Source organism: Balaenoptera acutorostrata, chromosome 19, assembly GCF_949987535.1.
Source record: "Balaenoptera acutorostrata chromosome 19, mBalAcu1.1, whole genome shotgun sequence".
In the NCBI taxonomy this organism is placed as follows: domain Eukaryota; kingdom Metazoa; phylum Chordata; class Mammalia; order Artiodactyla; family Balaenopteridae; genus Balaenoptera; species Balaenoptera acutorostrata.
In genome coordinates this window covers 51,505,175-51,511,563 of record NC_080082.1, presented here as the reverse complement: position 1 = coordinate 51,511,563, position 6,389 = coordinate 51,505,175, and positions in this window count along the sequence as shown.

Sequence of the window (6,389 nt, the reverse complement as noted above, 5' to 3'; positions counted from 1 at the left end):
GACAGTGAGAGGCCCATGCACCGCGATGAAGAGTGGCCCCCGCTCCCCACAACTAGGGAAGGCCCTCGCACAGAAACGAAGACCCAACACAGCCAAAAATAAATAAATAAATTAATTAATTTTAAAAAAAATTGTTAAAAAAAATGGTGAATAGGGCTTCCCTGGTGGCGCAGTGGTTGAGAGTCTGCCTGCCGTTGCAGTGGACACGGGTTCGAGCCCTGGTCTGGGAGGATCCCACATGCCGCGGAGCAACTAGGCCCGTGAGCCACAACTACTGAGCCTGCGCGTCTGGAGCCTGTGCTCTGCAACAGGAGAGGCCACGATAGTGAGAGGCCCGTGCACTGCGATGAAGAGTGGCCCCCTCTTGCCACAACTGGAGAAAGCCCTCACACAGAAATGAAGACCCAACACAGCCAAAAATAAATAAATAAATAAATAAATCATTTTTAAAAATGGTGAATAAAATATTAGTGAGTGGAAGGGGAAATTCAAGAGACCTATTATATGTGTATTTGGATAACAAATAGATATCTGGATCTACACAAATGAGTGAAGAGCACCAGAGATGGTAATTACAGGGTTAACACATAATACTATTTTCTTATTATATAATTATTGCCAAAATACAAATTACTGTTTAAGCAAGAATGAAAACAATGTAGTTAAGGGTATCTATATTATTAATATATATGTTAACAAATATAGAAGCAAATTGTATGACGACAATAGTACAAATGCCAGGAGAAGAGAAGTGCGTGGAAATAAACTAATGTAAAGGTTCCAATATTCTATGGGAAGTAATATAATATCACTTGAATGGACACTGTGTTAAGTGAAAGATGTACACGCTAAGCCCTAAAGCAACCACTTAACTAACAAAACAAAGAGTTATTGCTATTATCCAACAAGGGAGATAAAATGGAGTCATAAAAATTACTCAGTTAATCCAAAAGAAGTCAGAAAGAGGAGAAGGGAACAAATTACAGGTGGGAAACAAATTGAAAGATAGAAGGTTTATATCAATAATCAGATTAAATATAAATGATCTGAACATCCCAATTAAGAGGGACTGAGTATCAGATTGGATAAAAAAGCACAACTCAACTATATGCTGCCTATGAGAAATTCACTTTAAATATAACTATACCAATAGGTTAAAAGTACAAGGATGGAAAAAGATATACCATGCTAATGCTGTGTAAAGAAAGCTGGAATGACCTTGGATTTGGCAGTGGGTTCTTAGATATGACACCTAGAGCACAAGCAGCCGAAGAAAAAATAGATAAATTGGACTTCATCAAAATTAAAAACTTTCGTGCATCAAATGACATCATCAAGAAGGTGAAAAGACATCCCACAGAATGGTGAAAATACTTGTAAATCATATATCCGATAAGGGTTTAATACCCAGAATATATAAAGAACTCCTAAAGCTCAACAACAAAAGGACAACCCAATTCAAAAAGTGAGCAAAGACTTGAATATATATTTCTGCAAAGAAGATATATAAATGGCCAATAAACACATAAAAAGACTAAACATCATTAGTAATTAGGGAAATGCAAATAAAGCTATGAGATACCACTTTATACCTACTAGGATGGGTATTTTCAAAATAACTGAAAATAACACACGTTAGTGAGGATGTGCAGAACTTGTAACCCTTGTACAGTTATGGTGAAAATATAAAATGGTATAGCTTGGCAATTCCTCAAAAAGTTTAGCATAGAATTACCATGTGACCCAGCAATTATGCTCCTAGGTATATATCCAAAGGAACTGAAAGCAGGGACTTGAACAGATACTTGTATTCCAATGTTTATTGAAGTATTATTCAAAATAGCCAAAAGGTGGAAAAAACATGAATGGATAAACAAAGTGTACTATACACATACAATGGAATATTATTCAGCCATAAAAAGGAATAAAGTTCTGACACATACAACATGAATGAAGCTTGAAAAATTTATGCAAAGTGAAATAACTCATATGCAAAAGGACAAATATTGTATAATTCTGCTTATATGAAATATTTGGATTAGGTAAATTCATAGAGAAAGAAAATAGATTAGAGGTTACTGCGGGGAGGGAGGAATTGGGAATTATTGCTTAGTGTTTACAAAGTTTCTGTTTGGGTTGATGAAAAGTTTTGGAAATAGATAGTGGCGATGATTGCACAACATTTTGAATGTACTTAATGCCACTGAATTGTACACTTAAAAATTGTTAAAATGGCAAATTTTATGTATTTTACAATAATACAAAAATGTAATAATGTAGTATACCAAAAATCATTGAATTAAATACACTTTAAATGGGTGAATTATATGGTATGTAAATTACATCTCAATAAAACTGTTAAAAAAAAGAAAGCTGGAGTGGATATAAATATCTACAAAGTAGGTTTCAGAGCAAAAAATATTACAGAGATAAAGAAGATCATTTCATAGTAATAAAGTGGTCAGTTCATCATTAGAAAATAACAATTGTAAATGTTCATGCATCTAATAATAGCATCAAAATACATGAAACAAAAACTGATAAAACTGGAAGGAGAAAGAGATAAATCCACTATTACAAGTCAGAGATTCCAGTAATACTCTCAGTAATCGCTAGAACAAGTAGACAGAAAATCAGTTAAAACATAGAAGATTTGAAAAACACTGTCATTTGAACTAATTGATATTTGCAGAGCACTACAACCAACAACAGCAAAAAATACTAATTTTTTTCAAGGCACATGGAACATTTCCAAAAATAAAACATATTCTGGGCCACAAAACAAGCCTCTTTCCACAATGGAATTAAATTAGAAATCAGTAACTGAAAGATATCTGGATAATTATTGAATATTGTATTTGGAAACGTACACATGTCTAAATAACACATGGATTAAAAAAGAAATCAAAAAGGAAGTTAGAAAGTATGTTGAACTGAAAGAAAATGAAAACATATTACATAGCAATTATGAGATGCCACTGAAACTGTGTTCAAGGGGAAATTTCTAGAAACTAGATGTCTATATTAACAAAAAACAAAGGTCTCAAATCAATGACTTCATCTTCCACTTTAAGAAACCAGAAAAAGAAGAGCAAATTAAACACAATGTAAGCAAAACAAAGGAAATAATAAATAGAGCAGAAATCAATGAAATAGAAAACAGAAAAATAAAGAAAAATCAATGGAACCAAAAGTTAGTTATTTGAGATTAATAAAAATGATAAAACTGTAGCAAGACTGGTCAGGAAAGAAATGGAGATATATCAGGAATGAGAGAAGTGACATCACTACAGATTCTACAAACGTTAAAAGGATGACAAAGTACAGCATAGAAACTTTAATCCAATATATTAAACAACTTAGGTGAAATAGAAAGATTTCTTGACAGACACAAACTATCAAACCTTACTAAAGAATAAATAATTAACCTGAATAGCCCTATATTTATAAAATAAATTGAATTTGGAATTAAAAACTTTCCTACAGGGACTTCCCTGGTGGTCCGGTGGTAAAGAAGCTGCCTTACAATGCAGGGGATGTGGGTTCGATCCCTGGTCAGGGACCTAAGATCCCACATGCCGCAGGGCAACTAAGCCCGTGTGCCACAACTACCGAGCTTGCGCGCCTCAACTGGAGCCCACAGGCCACAAACTACAGAGCCCATGCACCCTGGAACCTGCACGCCACAACTAAAGAGAAAACCCCCACGCCACAACTAGAGAGAAGCCCGTGCATCACAACGAAGAGCCCGCGTGCTGCAACTGAGACCCAGCCCAGCCATAAATAAATAAAATAAACAAATAAATAATAAATAAATCTTAAAAAATAAACCAAAAAATCCCTTCCTACAAAAAAAAGCCAAGTCCAGATGGCTTCACTGGTAAATTCTATGAAACATTTCTATTTAATTTTAATTTTTATTAAACATTTAAAATTCTTTTAAGCATTTAAAGAATAAATAATAACAATTTTATACAAACTCTTCCAGAATATTGAATAGAAGGAAATTCTTCCCAATTCATTCTATGAGTTAACTAGACAAAATTACCCCACCTGCCCCGCCCCCACAAAACCTACAGATTAATATCCCTCATGAACCTATTTGCAAAAAGTTCTTAATAAAAGTTTAGCAAATTGAATCCAACAATATAAAAAAGTGATAATGCAACAATGGCCAAGTGGTGTTTATCCTAAGAATATAATATTGGTTTAAGATTTGAAGTCCAGTGTAATTCAACATATTAACAAACTAAAATAGAAAGAAAATACGTATTGCCATCTCAGATGCAGAAAGAGCATTTGACAAAATTCAACATCCATTCTTGATAAATACACTTATCAGAAAAAGAAAAAATCTTCAACTCAGTGAATGCCATCTATGAAAAATCTCCAGCTACCATTTCACTTAATAGTACAAAACTGAATACTTGGGGCTTCCCTGGTGGTGCAGTGGTTGAGAGTCTGCCTGCCAATGCAGGGAACACGGGTTCGAGCCCTGGTTGGGGAAGATCCCACATGCTGCAGAGCAGCTGGGCCCGTGAGCCACAATTACTGAGCCTGCGCGTCTGGAGCCTGTGCTCCGCAATAAGAGAGGCCGCGATAGTGAGAGGCCCGCACATCGTGATGAGGAGTCGCCCCCGCTTACCGCAACTAGAGAAAGCCTGCACAGAAACGAAGACCCAACACAGCCATAAATAAATAAATAAATAAATAAAATTAAGAAAAAACAAAAACCAAAAAAACCAATACTTTCCCTCTAAGTAAGATCTTGGCAACGATATTCACTGTCCCCACTTCTGTTCAATCTTGTATAGAAGGTTTTAGCCAGAGAAACCAGGAAAGAAAAAGAAATAAACTGCATACAGATTTGACAGTGTGATGAAGAGCCTAATTTCATTTTTTGATGTTTGCCTGCTCATAGCTTTTTTTAAAATTTTTTATTTATTTATTTATGGCTGTGTTGGGTCTTCGTTTCTGTGCTAGGGCTTTCTCGAGTTGCGGCAAGCGGGGGCCACTCTTCATCTTGGTTCACGGGCCTCTCACTATCACGGCCTCTCCTGCCGCGGAGCACAGGCTCCAGATGCGCAGGCTCAGCAATTGTGGCTCATGGGCCTAGTTGCTCCGCGGCATGTGGGATCCCCCCAGACCAGGGCCCGAAACCGTGTCCCCTGCATTGGCAGGCAGATTCCCAACCACTGCACCACCAGGGAAGCCTTCTTTCTTTTTTTAAAATTAATTTTTAATTGGAGTATAGTTGAGTTACGATGTTGTATTAGTTTCTGCTGTACAGCAAAGTGAATCAGTTATACATATATCCACTTTTTTTTAGACTCTTTCCCCATATAGGTCATTACAGAGTATTGAGTAGAGTTCCTTATGCTATACAGTAGCTCCTCATTAGTTATCTATTTTATATATAGTAGTGCGTACATGCCAATCCCAATCCCCCAATTTATCCTACCTCCCCCTTCCCCCTCGGTGATCATAAGTTTGTTTTCTACATCTGTGACTCTATTTCTGTTTTGGAAATAAGTTTATTTGTACTATTTTAGGATTTAGTTCTTTTAGAGTAATTTATCCCTACTTAAAGAGACTACCTTACTTGTGACATCTACATAGAAAAAAGTCATAAAATTGTCCTTGGTTTAACAATGATAAATGAAAAACATTAAAATTCTCCAGCTGAACAAGGTATGCAAGGATTTTTTATATTCCTTTTTTTTTGTTAAACAGCGAGAGCAAAATAACTTACTGGCATATAAAGATAAGAGGTGACCAAGCATACCACTAATGGAAAGGGGACATTTTCACAGAACTAGTGTTTTCCCCCATCCCATTTTCATTTGATGTCAATCAAAACATACCATTGGCCATAATTTAGTTTTTAAGAAAGCAATATGGGGGCTTCCCTGGTGGCGCAGTGGTTGAGAGTCTGCCTGCCAATGCAGGGGACACGGGTTCGAGCCCTGGTCTGAGAGGATTCCACATGCTGCGGAGCAACTAAACCCGTGAGCCACAGCTACTGAGCCTGCGCGTCTGGAGCCCGTGCTCCGCAACTGCAAGAGGCCGCGACAGTGAGAGGCCCGCGCACCGCGATGAAAAGTGGCCCCCGCTCGCTGCAACTGGAGAAAAGCCCTCGCACAGAAGCGAAGACCCAACGCAGCCAAAAATAAATTTAAAAATAAATAAATAAAAAATAAAGCAATATGCTTCTGCATACACCAGTTACTTTACGTACAATAAAGGAATGGGGAAGAGGAAAATGAAAGACTAGAGAAAACTGTACTGTAGTAGTTAGGATGTGGTGGAACCAAATTGCATTTTTCTAAGCGAGAATGTCCTTTTGGTCTGTGGAACAGAGTTCTGGAGTAAAGTAGCAGGTTCCTTTT